This window comes from Ovis aries, chromosome 13 (assembly GCF_016772045.2).
Source record: "Ovis aries strain OAR_USU_Benz2616 breed Rambouillet chromosome 13, ARS-UI_Ramb_v3.0, whole genome shotgun sequence".
Lineage (NCBI taxonomy): Eukaryota > Metazoa > Chordata > Mammalia > Artiodactyla > Bovidae > Ovis > Ovis aries.
Genome location: NC_056066.1, coordinates 55,938,721 through 55,955,039, shown reverse-complemented (window position 1 = coordinate 55,955,039; position 16,319 = coordinate 55,938,721).

The following is a 16,319-nucleotide window of genomic DNA, read 5'->3' as shown; positions in this document are numbered from 1 at the left end:
CAGGTGTTTAGTGTGGGAGCAGGGGAGCATGCATGCATCACAGGTGTGTATGCTAATCAGCTCCCTCCCAAGTCTGCACCTTGTCAACTAGTATTTGGACAGCTGAACCTCTAAGGAACCACAACATAAAGCCTGATTCCTATCCTGGGAGTTGTAAACTAACCCCAGGTTAGGAGTGTAAACATTTTCCCCCTGGGGAAGAGCTGTTTTTAGCTGATTACAAATGGGAGAGGTTGGCAGCTGTTAATATTGATGGTTATTCCTTGAAAAATGACTTTGAGGTATGACTAATCAATTGTCTCTCAGAATGAAGAATCGAACAGGCTGCTCTTCGGGAATCTCAACACAGATTTTTAAATCTGTGCTTTACAGAAGAGGCAGGAAAAATGAGCCAGACCTTTGGCACAATGATGAGTTGTTCAGAGTAAATAAAGCAATTATTAGCATCTAGGTTGGACCTCAGATTTATGAAATTTCTTTTTTTTAAAAAAAAAACTTGGATGTTGTCACTGTTTTGCATTTCATTAAATGTGGTTCCATGAAACATTCTGGCCAGTGTACTGAAGTGTGCTTCTTGGCACTGCATTGAGAGTTAACAAGAGCTGGGACTTTTTTTTTTTTTTTCCCCCAACTCGGTAAATAAGTAGCTTTCCCTCAGCTGTAAACATCTGGAGGATTTAGGCCCTGGCTTGTCACAGGACTTGCTTTGCTGTGTCTAAAATTGATGCTTGCATGAAAGGCGCATGGCCATGAGCTGTTTTACTGTGAGAGGGGTATGTGAGGGGACCCTGGCTGGGAACTGGGGTCTGGACGTACGGTGAGCAGACTCTAGGGTGACTTCTTGGAGTCTGTGCCCGGGTAATCCCTTCTTCTTGAGTGTGGACATGATCGGTGGCTTACTTTTATCCTATTAAATACGGCAAAGGGTATGGAATGTCACATCGATAATTGCCTTAAAAAAGATGGTACTGTTTTACTCTCTCCCTCACCGGTTTTGTGAAAGCAAGTGATTGTGTGGCAGAACTTGGTCCCCAGCATGGTCAAACAGCAAGGAGCTGAGAGCTCAGTCTGTCAGCCAGAGAGGCTGAATTCTGCAACAACCATGCTCTCCTCTGTAAATGCAGTCATTGTTTTTGGAGCCTCTTGATTAGCCTTTGTCATGATAAACACTGCAAGGATGATTTCCTGGCCTTCCCAGGTGAATCAGTGGTAGAGAATCTACCTGCAATTCAGGAGTCTTGGGTTCGAACCCTGGATTGGGAAGATCCCCTTGAGAAGGGGATGGTAACCGACTCCAGTATTCTTGCCTGGAGAACGCCATGGACAGAAGAGCCTGGCTGGCTACAGTTCATGGGGCTGCAGAGTCTGACGTGACTGAGCGACTGAGCATGCAGACACACACTGTGGAGTGACTGGAGGGTTTTCAGCTGGGGATGGAGTGGAGTTTGTAAAGCCTCACTGTGAGGAGGTGTGCCACCTTGTTTTTGATCTGTGACACCCCACTGGCCTGTGAGAGACATGTGAATAGGGGCTGAGTCTCTTTTTGATTTTTTTTTTTTTTTTTTTTTTTGCTGCACGGGTCTTAGTTGCATTGCCGCCTGTGGGCTCTTAATTGAAGCACGTGGGATTTAGGTCCCTGACCAGACATTGAATCTAGGCTCCCTGCATTGGGAGCGAGAATCAGCCACTGGGTCTCCAGGAAGGTTCCTTGGGGCTACATTTCAACCCCTTAGGACAGAATCCTGCTGTTACAAATGTGGGCATGAGACTGTTTTGGGAAAGAGAAAGAAAGAAGGAAAAGAGGGAGGGAGGGAGGAGGGAAGGAAGGGAGTTGGCAGGAACCCAGGCTGCTGCCCTTCTGCCTGGAGCACGTGTGGGTTTGGGGTCTTTCCTGGCTGTTCAGTTTAGTTTTGGCATCTGCTGCATTTGACATGTCTCTAAATTTGATACTCTTTTCTCCCCCCTTGTAGTTTATACCAAATTTCCTTACCTTGGGAATTCTGAGTCTTTCCATCTGGGGAAAAGAATATTCCATGTTTTTGAAGCTCTAAAACAAAATTTATAAGAGTTCTTTTTCATTCATTATTTTTTTGTTCAATTTTGCATTTCTTTTACTGATTTTATATTGGAATCTTTATCTCAGCATTTTAAATTAGAACCAGTCTGCATCCTAGGCATTCCTGGAGTCAGAATGCAGTAATCAGTTGCAAAGATGAGCAGGGCTCTTGCCTGGCTGTATGTTCCTGCCCTAGCGTTTAGCCATGTACACACACATTCTCAAAGCAGCCGAATTTCTGGCCGTATCTGGCCAGAGCAGCCTTCCATGGCAGCTTCATTTCTTGGCCTCAAAGCGACCGCATTTTTCACCTTGTAATGATTTAGTTAATGCATCTGTTAAATAATGCAGTCACTTTTATAAATTCTCCATCCATCTATATGGGAGAGAGTATCATCTGAACAGCCATATGGTTGACTTTTTAATGAGTGCAAAATACCTGGATGTCACATGGAAAGTTCTGGATGGGCACACAAATCAGGCATCATGATTTCCTGTTAAATACCAAACCCAGATAACATCCTCTCCTCGGAGACCATTATTATGTGGTTGTATATTTAAAAAAGGGAACGGTTCATGGAGAAGGCACAAAGCAGCAGTGCATACTTAATAGCTCGTTCCAAGGAGCAAATTAAGCCTGGAACTGTCTACATATTAAAGTTAGCAGAGCGGGTCCTGAGTATTAAACATAGAAATTTCTGAGAGAGAGAGGGTTCATTCTTTTACATTGACTCAATGGTGAAATAAAGTGAACTCTGACAATGTGATTTAGCAAAGACTCTAAAACATAACATGTTGGAATGGCTGTGTATCAAAAGGTATTTTTCTGTTCTATTACCTTTAATGAATAGCTTAGATCACTGAAGATATTCAGTGAGCTATGGCTCAGTGCATTTTTGATAAGGAGATGAAAAGCATTACAGGTTTTGGTGTAATTTTATTTGCGATGGGGTTGTGTGCTTGATGTCACGTATATACAAAACTACGTGTATCGACACATAGAATATACATATTTGTTTTCACATATGTCCATGTGAATATTTTACCTGTTGGGACTTCCAACGAATTAGAATCAGTTTGATAGTAAAGAGTTCTATTGTATTTTTTTCATCTTAAATAAATAGAAGTGCGCAAAACCCTTTATTGGAAATTCACTGAAAGGAGACGTGTTATCAAATTAGTACCCAAAGGGCCAGCTGGCAATGCGTGATGAATCTATCTCAGATGACTCAGTGCTCTGTGAAAAAGGCGCCAGTCTTTGAGCCCTTGGCCCTGTGAGGACTAAACGTCTCCCATTCCACAGTCTCAAGCAGAGTTGAAACCAACACACCCTTATTTTCAGAGTTAATGTGAAGTTTCAATTCGCCTTCTGGTCAAAGTGTCTTTTGGCTGCTGGGCGGGGCAGCCCCCTCTGTCTTCTCCCCACACCTGGACTCCCTACTAGCTCCACTGCCGCCCCTCATCCTGTATCTTGCAGTCCTCTCCCGGGCTGGGCTAATGTGCCTCAGCAAGAGCCACAGCTTTGCTGGCTCCTTTGTCCCCCTACAGAAAGGCACTCTTAGATCCCCTCCTGTCTAATCCTGTGGACTTTTCTCAATCACAGCTCAGTTCTTGTACTCTGGCTTTATTTTCCGGCTAGGACACCCAAGTGTGTTAGTTGCTCAGTCGTGTCCAACTCTTTGCAACCCTATGGATTGTAGCCCGCCAGGCTCCTCTGCTCATGGGATTCTCCAGGCAAGCATACTGGAGTGGGTTGCCATCGTCTTCTCCAGGGGATCTTCCTGACCCAGGGATTGAACTCAGGGCTCCTGCATCTCTTGCGCTGCAGGCGGATTCTTTACCATCTGAGCCACCAGGGAAGCCCAAAACACCCAAACTGACTTGAAAAGCCTGAACCTGGTCCACTTGTCCATATCAATCTAAGGCTTTTCTGTCTTCTGAAGCTCATTCATTCATGAGACACATTTTATTGACATCCTCTGGATTGGAGGCACTGTCCCAATGTCAGGTGTAGGTATGGCTGCGAATGAGACTGACAAGGTTCCTGCACAAATGGAGCTTCCTTCTAACCAGAGGAGACAGTAAGCAGTTAACTGGTAGAGAAACTGATGTCATGTGGTAGTCAGTCCTGTGGGTGGTGGCGAGCCAGGATCACCCCGGCTTAGGATTCCTCATCTAGCCTCCGCATGCTCTCATCACAGCATGTACCATATCATAAGAAGAGAGGCCTTTCTGCTGCAGAGTAAGCTCTCAAGGGCAGAGCCGTGCTGCTCTGATCTTTTCATACATAGCATGGTGCCTGCTGGGCGGCTTCTGGAAAATAAATTCAGTAATCCAACCCACAAATATTTACTGAACTCTTGCTATGTGGTTTGCCTTATTCTAGGTACCAGAGAGCAAGATGAGGGAGGCCTCTGCCCCTGTGGAATTACCTGGTGGCATTAGGGCTAGAGAGGAGGCCTGATAAACAGCCCTGGACAGCTGGGAGGGAAGCACCTGTGGCTGGGCTGTGAGGAAATGGGTACAGCGCAGTGATTCTTGGACATGCGTGAGCTTAGGAATCACTTGGAGCCCCAGTCACAGAGTTTCTGATCCGGGAGATCTGGCTGGGGCCTGGGAAGGTGCATTTGGAACAAGCTCCCAGGTGCTGCTGCTGGTGGTAGTGTACACAAAACACTCTGTGATGATGCTTGTGGATCCCTGGAGCAGGGAGGAAGAGGGGGAAGGCGAGATGGGGGGAGAGAAGGAGAAGGGGCAACAGGGCAAAGTCCCTGAGGCCAGGGGCAGCCTGGTCTTGGGACACACGAGGCCTGGGCCTGGGGTTTGAGAAGCAGGGAGAGGGCACAGTGCACAGGAGGTTTGGCTGGTGGCTATAATGGCCCGCTTGAGGGATCCAAGCTAGTCTCCCTATCTTTGCCAACTGATTAGCAACCTTAATTCCACCTGGGGCTTCAATACTCTTTGCCTTGTAACATCACAGTCTCACAGGATCCAGAGAGTTGGGGTTGGGTCTTTGTTGGGGACATTGTTTTGTCGACCACATCCTGCATACTTTTAAAATAAACACTGCAGTTGTGGCTCAGAGAATAACAGGGAGAAAAATGGAATTAGGGAGGCCAATGACTGGGCTGCCACCTTGGTCCTGGTGAGAAGCGGCCTTGCCTGAACTGGGTTGGGGTTGCAGAGAGGTGGACATGTAACCTTCTTGGGAATATAATGGGATGCTGACAGGATGAGCGTGGGGTGAGACAAGGAGAGATATAAAGGAACGGGGGGCGATGCTGTGAACTGGGGGAGGGCAAGAAAGAGAGGATCAGAGAGTCAGGAGGAGGTTAATGTTGTTTAATCTAACCAATCACCAGTTATACACTAGCTTTGGAAACACACTAACTTAACTTTGTGAACAAGACAGGAAGCTCAGGCTGGAAACATCTCGCGGACTCTGTCACTCTGTGGGTTGGTACTTACTGATTTTATGGGGTAAAAGGAATCTATATCAATTCTGGAATGTTCCATAAAAAAAAAAAAAACAAGCTATTTGGAGACCTAACTTAAGTGGCAGGCTGACCTGAGTTTGAACCCTAGCTGGGAGGTCCCGAGACCACCCTCAGAATCCCCTTCATCATAAGTAAAATGGGTCTGAGAAATCTATTTTAGGGTGCTGTGAAGATTGGCTATTCTGTCTGTAAATGCCTGTCTCTGCTCTGAGGAGTCTGTCCCTGTGTTCCTGTGGCTTCCATTGCTTTATAATGGGTAGGGAAGCCTTGGTTCTTCCAAGAGTAATTTTAGGCAACAGTCTTTTGGGCATGATTTTGAATTAATGACCCAATTAATGTGGTCCATGTAGATGCTCCTAAGAACAGCCTTGAGTTGTGAAAATAAGTTGTTGTTTTTTTTTTTTTTAAATTTTGGCATCCTTAGAAATTATTCTTATCACTCCCTTTTCAGGATGGGCCAGCAGGTATTTAGATAAGTTTTTCTAATTATGTACCAGAGGATCTTTGTAAACATAAAGCAACTCTTTTTGAGAGGTAGAGATCACTAAATATCAAACAATACATTACCTGTTGTTTTCTTTTTTAATATAAATTTATTTATTTTAATTGGAGGTTAATTACTTTACAATATTGTATTGGTTTTGCCATACATCAACATGAATCTGCCACAGGTATACACGTGTTCCCCATCCTAAACTGCCCTCCCTCCTCCCTCCCCGTACCATCCCTTTGGGTCATCTCAGTGCACCAGCCCCAAGCATCCAGGATCATGCATCGAACCTGGACTGGTGATTCTCTTTCCTCCTCCAGTAATATTCTCCTCGTCTCTGTGTATTTTCCCATCTGGGTACACAAACAAGAACCTTGTAAAAAGTGAAAGCCCTACTAATATGTTTGTTTTTTCAAACGGTTGGCAGTGAGCGAGCAATTAACAAGTCCGATCTCAGTTTTGAATGCAGCCGTGCATTCTGGGCAGCCATGCTTGACAGGCTTCCCAACCTGCAGACACTGGGAATTTATTTTTCCATCTATATTCATGACACTCATGATCTGAAATGGCCATTCTAATGTCCCCCCACCCCTCTTTGCAGCAAATTAGTGGAGTCAATGGCTTCTGGCCCCAAGGTCTCATCTGTCGAGCCAGATGCAACCTGGATGGCAAGTTCCCTTCCAGCATCAGAGGGACACTCTGGTACTTTATGGCATTCTGGATATGAAGGGATCCTGACAGGCCTTCTCCACAGACTGGGACGGGGCCAGCTTCATGGAGCAGCTGTCCCCACTCCTGTCCCTGAGATGTGACGTCCGTGGTGAAAGTGGCTGCTGGTGGTCCCTCACAGAGTGGGGATGGCCAGAGGGGAGGGGTCCATGGGGCTCTGCATCAGCATGGAGGTTATTCTTGGTTTTGAGGGGCAGTCAACAAATTTCAAACTCCTGCTTTCACTGTGATTATTTATGTAGTAACCTAAGGTTGTTGTGTCTGGCTTTTTATATTCAACACCATTTTAATAATACTAAATGTGGTATACACAATATATGATTTTTTTTGAAAGAAGACTATGTCTTTTTCTTTTTTAAAAATTAATAATTTATTTACTTGGTTTTGCCAGGTCTTAGTTGCACCATGGGGGATATAGTACCCTGAGAAGGGACTAAATCCCAGCCACTGGACCACCAAGTCCCCCATATATGGCTTTTACAGAGTTGAATATAAATAGAATGTAGAATCCAGAGGTATAGGCACATACATGGTTTTCAAAGTAGGATGTAGATTATGGAGAGAAGCAGAGGGTAAGTTACTGTTTTCTTCATTCCTTTCATTTTATTATCATTTTCTATAAGTAATATTTTTAGCTTTTCGTTATTTTGTTTTGCATGTATTCTTATAGAGATGTGTGTGTATTCATCACAATGTCATTCATATAATACTTCTACATCATGTTTACAAACATCTCCATCGTCTATGTGCACATCTGAGAAGCCTGATTGAGATGAATACTTTCATTGTAAATGTACCTTTTCCTTATTTAACTATGAAATATTTCAAATGTATAAAATAGCACGTGTGCTCTGCTTATTTAACTAAGAAATACTTCACATGCATGAAATAGCACATGTACCAACACAAGAAATAGCACATGTACCACATGAATGCGTTTAGAAAACAATGGTGAATGGATGCTCCACCTACTTAGTTGAAGGAAGTGCTAGGTCAGTGTGATGAGGTTTGGAACTGATCATGAGATTTAATAAGGTGGTCCCTGGTGTTGTGGCTGAGCAGCTGATATGGGCAGAGGGTATGAACACCAGCTGTGGAAAGGTTTAGGGAGAGTAAGAGAGCAGGAGTGGTGAGCAAGTGTAACCATTGCTCCTGAGAAGTTCTTCTATGAAAGAGAGGTGAGAGATGAGCTCATTGCTGGAGAGAGAGGTGAGCTGAACTGAGAATGTTTTTAAGATGAGAGGAATTTGAGTACATTTGTTTGTAGTGGGAATGAATCTGTAAAGAGGAGAAAGCTGATGACGCAGAAAATGAAAGGTTGCAATGGCTCAGTGATGCTCTTGAGTCAGGGAGAGTGGCTGGGCTCCAGGGCCCATGCAGAGTCTCCCACCTTAGGAAGATGTTGGCTTGTAGCAAGAAGACAGATGGAAGACACGTGATGGGCAAATACAAGCTGAAACACGTGCTGGTGAGGATCCATTCCTGTCTTCTGGGTGCATCTCATGTTCAGTGAACAAGGAAGTGAGTTGAGAGCAAAAGTCGGGAAGAGGTGTTGGGGTCTGGAGAGAGAGGAGGTGTGAGCGAGAGTGGGGAGGGGCTGGGCTGAGAGGCGCTGCAGCATAGTCGAGCAGTCCCCAGGGCCCTTGAGAGGTGAGTCGACTTGAATTTACAGTGAGACCAGTAAGTGTGTTTCTAGATTTTTCTCCAACCATATTCAGCTGGGTGAGTGCAGACCTGAGTTGGCAGAAAGTGCTTTAATCTGAGCTGGAGTCTTTCTTGGGGAGAGGGAAAGGGAGTTGAGAATCCAAGAGGATTAATCTGTACAAGGAGCGGGTAGAGACTTGAGGGGTCTCCATGGACTTTAAGTCTCTAGGATTTTGAAGAATGGCTGGAGTTTGGCTGTAAAATGTACCTGGCTGTGATACCCAGCCAGTCAGCATTTGTATCAAAGTGCCTTCATTTATTACATGTGTGATTTCAGAGTCATTCGTTAACTTACCTGGACCTCCAATTAATCCATTGGTAAAATGAGAATGATTATACCTTTTGAAAGAGATTGTTGTGAGGGTTGAAGAGGTAACATTTGTGAATGCTTAGCACAGGGCTGGCCCATAGCATGAGCCCTGCAAATGTTAACTATTATTATTAGTTGCAGTGTTATGACTCAGGCTTCCACGGTGGCTCAGCGGTAAAACAAAAAAAAAAATTTGTCTGCAGTGCAGAAGCCACATAAGCTGAAAGTTTGATCCCTAGATTGGGAAGATCCCCGGGAGGAGGGCATGGTGACCCACTCCAGTATTCTTGCTTGGAGAATCCTATGGACAGAGGAGACTGGCGGGCTACAGTCCATGGGGTCGCAAAGAGTTGGACACGACTGAAGTGACTTATCACACAGTAGTATAATCGTGCTGTCATCATTAGCATCAATTAGGGTGACCAGCAGTCCCCAGTAGCCTCAGCTTCTCCCAGTTCCAGTGTTGGAAGTCTCTGGTCCAGGAAAGCCCTGAGCTGGGGAAACATCCCAATGTGCCAGAGTCGAGCCCTGCCCTGCACTGTGGGGTGAGAACCCATTAGCTTTAGAGCTCACATCCTGTTCTCACAAGTCAAATGGTGTCATCAGAGTTTACAAAACCCAGCCACACACCCTCCACAAGCACCCCAGACCCACTGGGACACAGAGTCTCCATTCTTCCCTGGACAGTGTCCATCAGATTGGTCATTTGAGGCAACTGAAGGTAAACATTTCTTCACTGTGGAAACATTTTAGCATGAAAAACGCTTGGAGTCTTGGTTTCCGCTCTCCTCTGGAAGCACTATCGTTTGGAGGAGGCCAAACAGCTGTTAGTTTCACTCTTGCAAACCAATCATTTCTAAATAGAGCGATACCACAATCTTAATTTTCCACTCAATGGTGAAAGCAGTCGCATTATTCAAAATTATTCATCAGCACTTAGTAATTCACATTCTAGAGCAATCTGGGAGTGCTTTAATGTATATATTACAGGCGAGATTTATAGTGGGAATTACAGTATGGCAAATCATTCTTTAAAATGGTGCTTAAATCACACAAATTTAAAATACTAATTATGCAGAATATATTCTGAATTTTTAATTCCTACCTTTGTTTAACAATACTCTCATTACCAACTTCAAAAATGGGAGAGCTATGTCTTCAGAAACACTCAGTCTGAATCCGTCCATAATGGAAACAACCCATATTTTTACTACATTGCTTTCGCCCCAATGCCCCCATTAAAAAAAAAAAAGTGAATAATGATCATTTAAAAGTCACAATCATTACAGGATAATGAAGCATGGAATTCCATCCTGAGACAATATTCATCTCTGAGAAGTGCTTGAGAAGGCTTTGATGGCCATGAAATAACTATTTAAGTTAAAAGATAAAATTTAAGAAACATTTCTGTGAACCACGGAGCTCTGAGAGAAACATTATCATCATTTGCTTTCTCATGTGCCCCCACCAGCGGAGAACCTCTGAGAGAATTTACAACCCGTGCAGTTTCCTTACCTTTCAAGAAAGGCTGATCCACTTCTTAAAACCCGGGAAGATGCTCCTCATTTCTCTCCCGGAGTCCGGCCAGAGGCCAGACAGGAGGGGAAGATGCCTCATTAACACACCCTCTGTTCCTAAAGGCCGCTCTCAGGGTACATTAAAGACAAGGCTTTCTTTTCTTTTTTTTTTTTAAATCTGATCATAATGTTATGGGAACTCTCTTTTTTTATTTTTTTAAATTTTTTTAGTTTTTTATTTTTTAAATTTTAAAATCTTTAATTCTTACATGCGTTCCCAAACATGAACCCCCCTCCCACCTCCCTCCCCACAACATCTCTCTGGGTCATCCCCGTGCACCAGCCCCAAGCATGCTGCACCCTGCGTCAGACATAGACTGGCGATTCAATTCTTACATGATAGTATACATGTTAGAATGCCATAAGGCTTTATTTTCAAGGAGCTCCACACAGCACCTGCCTCAGCTCCACATTGCTCCTGCTCTCCTGCCCCTCAAAAGTGGTGGTTGCCTGTTGATGAGCGGAATATCTCAAAGTCATTTTCATCTCAGCCTCAGAGCCTGGAATAGCAATTGTGTGGGTGGAGGGGAGGTAGTGAGTGACTAGACCCCCACCCACATGACTCTTCAACACCCAGCTAGTCAGCAAAAGAGTGGGTGCTTCTCGAAGGCTATTCCTTCCGGAGTATAGCCAGCATACTGGGATCAGAACCCACAGCTAAACATTCAAACTCTTTTCAACAGTAAAGAAAACCTTAACTGGACATAGGAGCCTGGTGAACAACAGTCCATGGGTCAGAAAGAGTCAGACATGACTGAGAAGCTAAGCACATACCTGCCCTCGAGACTTCCCTGTGAGTTAGACTGGTGGTGTCTTGAGGCTGGACCCTGAATCGCCCGCAGCCTCTCTCCTGCATAGCACAGAACTGAGAACGTAATCACCTGGGAAATTTCTGGTGAATATTTGCTGGTTGAATGTGTGAGTAAGCGTGTACCCAAACGAGTACCCAGGGATAGCACCTGGTGCTACAGTTTCTCATTGGTAACGGGTGTCCTGGGTGCAGGGCTTGGCCTGCTCTGGGGAACATTCTCTGCTCTAGAACTTTCATGGTGGAGTTGTTCTTGACTAGCATTTTGGACTCTCATGTCATCAGCTTAAACATGAGCCAAAGCCTAGAATATGCCCAGATCATTATTCCCGTCAGCTCCATGGGTCCACCTCCACCAGGGGAAGACATGTTAGGACTGGCTCCTAACTCTCGGTGGCTGGTCTGGCATTTTCAGTGTTTGAATGAGTTCTTAAATTTTCTCTTCTTTGGAAAAATGTATCTCTCCTCCTGCCCCCAGCCTAAGCCACACATTTTGCATTTCTTGTTTGCTGCCTGCCATTTCCCAGATCACCTTTCCTCCTGGATCCAGATCACACAGAGCCTTTGAACAGAGATGTTTCAGGGGATGCGCGCTGCAGCCTGTTTCCGGCCCTGCGGGTGGGAATGCTGACCTGATTTTTTTTCTTTTCAGGAGTAGCTGATTCAGATTAATCAGTTAGCAGCTGGCACTTTATGCTGACTCTAGGAAGAGCCTCAAAGATTCAGGTTTAAATTGGAGAAGAGGAGGAGAGAGAGGAGAGAGACAAGTGACAGTAAAAAGGTAAGGAGGATAAAATGACTTTTTCATTTATTATTATTACCATTATTTCTCCCAGGGAGAGGCTGGTCATTCGTTAAATTCCATGACTGTGTTCAGTATAAACATCAGTATTTAAGATTGTCCTGTGAAGTGTCTACAGCTGAACTTGACCTTTTCTCTGATGTTGGTGGAAGAGGACAGCCTCTAAGACAGTCCCTAAGGATCCCACCTCGTGGGTCTTCACTAGCCTTGAGTGTAGGTGGCACCTGGTGATGGTTCTCTGGTTGACAGAAGGTGGCCAAGGCTATGGAAGGTCACTTCCAAGATAAACTTCTTCTCTTGCTCACCATCTTGTGCTCTTTCTGGTTGCCCTGTCTCTGTATCTCTTTTCCTCTTTCTGCTTCTTTCTGTCTGTCTCTCATGACCAGCTGCCATGTCTTAAGGACACTCGACCAGCTTATAGAGGTGCCCGTGTGGTGAGGAACCAGTGTGCTTGGTCTCTTGACTCTTCCGAGACTCCAGAGATGGTGGTGACCTTGGATGTGGAGGCTTTAGCCCAGTTGAGTCAAGCCCTCCAAGAAGTAGAAAACGCATGTGTGAGTTCCAGTTGGCAAGTCTGAGGTTCCTCCATGTCAGATTCCACACCCACACACATGACTGTGGATTGTGTAGGGTCCACAGCTGTGGGTTGTGTAGGACTTGCAGTGTTTATTATGGAAACAGTCTGCATGTAGTGTTGTTCAAGGCTCAACTGTGTGTATTTAAATTGTGCAGCATGATGATTTGCCATCCAAATACATTGAAATATTTACCACAATCAAGTTAGTTGACATATTTGATACCTCACAAAGGTGATTTTTGTGTTTGTGTGCATGTGATGAGAATGTTCAAGATCTACTCTTTGCAGATTTCAAGTAGACAATGCAGAGCAACTAACTGCAGTCACTATGGTGTCCACCAGCTCCCGGAACCTACTCACCCTGTAACTGGAAGTCTGCACCCTCTCATCAAACTCTCCCATCTCCCCCTACCCCTACATGGCACCACCATTGTGCTCTCTGTTTCTATGACATGGTTCACAATTGGCAATATATGGAAACAGCCTCAGGGTTAAAATTAATGAGTGGATAAAGATGTGGTATAAATGTAGACTATTTATTTATGCAATATTTAACTATGCACACACCCACTCCAGTACTCTTGCCTGGAAAATCCCATGGACAGAGGAGCCTGGTAGGCTGCAGTCCATGGGGTTGCGAAGAGTCAGACACGACTGAGCGACTTTCACTTTGACTTTTCACTTTCATGCACTGGAGAAGGAAATGGCAACCCACTCCAGTGTTCTTGCCTGGAGAATCCCAGGGACAGTGGATCCTGGTGGGCTGCCGTCTATGGGGTAGCACAGAGTTGGACGCGACTGAAGCGACTTAGCAGTAGCAGCAGCAGCAGCAACTGTGCGCACAATGGAATATTACTCAGCCATGAAAAGGAAGGAAATCCTGCCATTTGGAGGGCGTTATGCTGAGTGAGAGAACCACCAAACACAGACAAATACGGCATTGTCTCACTTACATGTAGAATCTTAAAAAATCCTGAAACATCAGTGGCTCACTTCCCTGAAGCTTGTGAGCAGACCTCTTCAGATCTGACCCCAGTGCAGGACAGGATGGTTTGCTGGCAGGGCTCTGAGGTTGAGCAAAGTGATGATCTGACAATTGATGCTGCCCTTTGGGTACCAGAAGACTAGCACAGGCTGTGCTGGGAGACCAGTAGAGCAAGAGGCCCAGCTGGGGGCCTCCATCACTGAGACACAGGCCACAGGTGGTCTCTTGCTGTGGGGATGTGGAGGGGGGGGGGCGCAGAATTAGCACTACAGCAGGCTGAGCAGGGGGGAGGGTGCAGAGCCATGGTACTGCAGGTTTGCATATACTCAGCAAGTGGCCTGATTTCCCACATTCTTGTTGTAGAATATTAACTCTCTTGACAGATGAACAAAGCTTACATTGTCCCTGCTTAAGAGGCTCGGGCTGCAGGGAATTCACCCTGACAAGGGGATGGAAATCTGAGTTCCACTATGGAAACAGACGTCACACCTTTTGTTCAAGCTGGTGTGTAAATTAAACACCGGCTACCTCTCAAGCCTGGCTGGGTGCTGTCACCGTGGCGAATCTGTGGGTTCCTGCCAGACTGTGGTCATCACGCTCGGCATGGAGGGGATGGTGTGCTGGACCGTATTCTTGCTCTCTGCAGCCCTCATTGGGTGATTAAACAGATATGCCCCTTTTCTTAATTGTGTGAAATGGATAAAGAAGCGCTATTGTGATTGAAACTGAATCTGGCCTAATTAAGATGAATCTCTGTGCAGCTCTGCAGCCCCCTGGACAGCCAGGACTCTGTTCCCTCTTGACCTTCAGAGGCTCAGGCTCCATGGGATTGGAGTGGAAGCTGAGTTAAGAAGCCAGCTGGCCCCTCGTGATGCTGCTTCTTCATAAACTTGGTTGATGAGATTCCTGGCATGTTGGACAGGGGTTGGGAGAATGTCTGTTACAGTGCGCCCCTGAGATACAATCTGTCTGGCTTTTCCCTTCCAGTTTGTTAGTATTACATGGGCCAGAATAGACCCAAACCAAGAGTTGTGTGTGTGTTTGTCTGTATACTATTTATTGAAGAATAGCAGGCCTATAGAAAAACACACAGAGCTTTAGTGGCCAGATAATGGATTTTCAGAAACTGAACACAACCTGTGTAAATACCTCAAATCAGGAAACGCTTGACCACAGAATGACCCCCTGAGACACAGTCTCTTGCTTGTGAGTCAGCCACTTGTGCTGCTGTGACGAGCTGCCACAGCCTGTGTGGCTTAAACCACAGAAATTTGTTTCTCACAGTCCTGGAGACTGGAAGTCCAACCTCGGGGTGTTGGTATGGCTGGACCTGGTGAGGCTCATTTGTTAGTCTGAGCATGGCTGTGTCTTCATGTGGTGCAGGCAGCAGGCTGAGGGTAGGGGGTGGGGAGAAACAGAGCTCTCCTGTGTCTCTTCCTACAAGGGCACTAATCCTATCATGGGGGTCCCATCCTGGTGATAGTCTCACACTCTGATGACAGAGGAGCCATTTTCTTTACACATGGACTCTCTGTATAACTTTAATTTCTTGGCTTGGAGTCTTTCTTAAGGAGCTTGAGGGAACACAGTAAATCCATCTTCCCCGAAAAGAATCACTGAGATTCCTAGTTGGAAATTCTTAAACCAATGCCAACCTCATCTTCTTTTCTGTTTTTTCTCTGCAAGAGTATAAGTATCTACTTTTCTGTAAACACACACGCACACACACATACACACACAACACAAACCCCCACACACATATACACGCATGAAGGCACACACAATCTCTTCTACTGTGTGTACTCTTAATTTAGTGGAGCAATCCCTTCTTAGACTATTCAGCAAGTTATTCACACTAAAACCCCTGCAGCTTTCTAAAAGATGTATTTCATTTTTTTTTTCTGTGTGTCAGACAGAATTAATCAAAGTGCTAATGATTGTTCTGCAGGTGTTATTTCAAAAACAACCAATGCCCCCCAAATCATTAAATTTAGAGGGAGACTTTTGATTACAGGAGCTGATGACTATTATTTCTAAAATAGAAGAGATGAAGAGTGACAAAACCCAATGACACAGCCATCAGGTCAGAGCTAAATTTATGCAGGTTTGAAATCTGTGAGGTTCTCACCTCACCTTCTCTGTTTCTTATATAGTGACTTGTGAGTGCATATATGCTTAGATATTTATAACTGTTACCCTGATGATTGGGGGAGGGATTGAAGGGATTAAGATGCAGAGATTTATTCAACAACATTATTGAAGCGCTAATGAGAGATTGACTCAACCCTATTAAAGATGGATTGGACACAAGACTCTTCCCACTGGATTTTCCATTTTACCCAAGGCATGGAGTTTAAATCCATAAGTACCTGCCTATATGCAGAGTCTCAGAATTGACAATATATTCACATGAGCACTTAAGTATTGGATTCTGTGATGGGAAGAGGCCCCAAGGGACAAATAGAGGGGCCGCAGTGCCTTATTTCCTCAGATTCTTTAAAGCATTAATGACTCCCTAGGAATTTGGTTCCAGATAGAGAAAAATAATCTTCCTCTTTTTTTAAAAAAAATCCCTCACTCTACCCCAAATCATGTTACCTCATCTCAATTTCCAACACATCCTGGAGAGCTTGAATTTGGGACTCATTAAAAATTTGCACTGCCCCAAATTGTAGCAAGGAGAATAAGACAGAACCTGCCCTTGTAGAATATTCTAGAAGGTTGTTTCTACTTTGTGAAAAACTGTGCTCTATCTCAGGGACTCTCAACTGGATGTGATTCTGC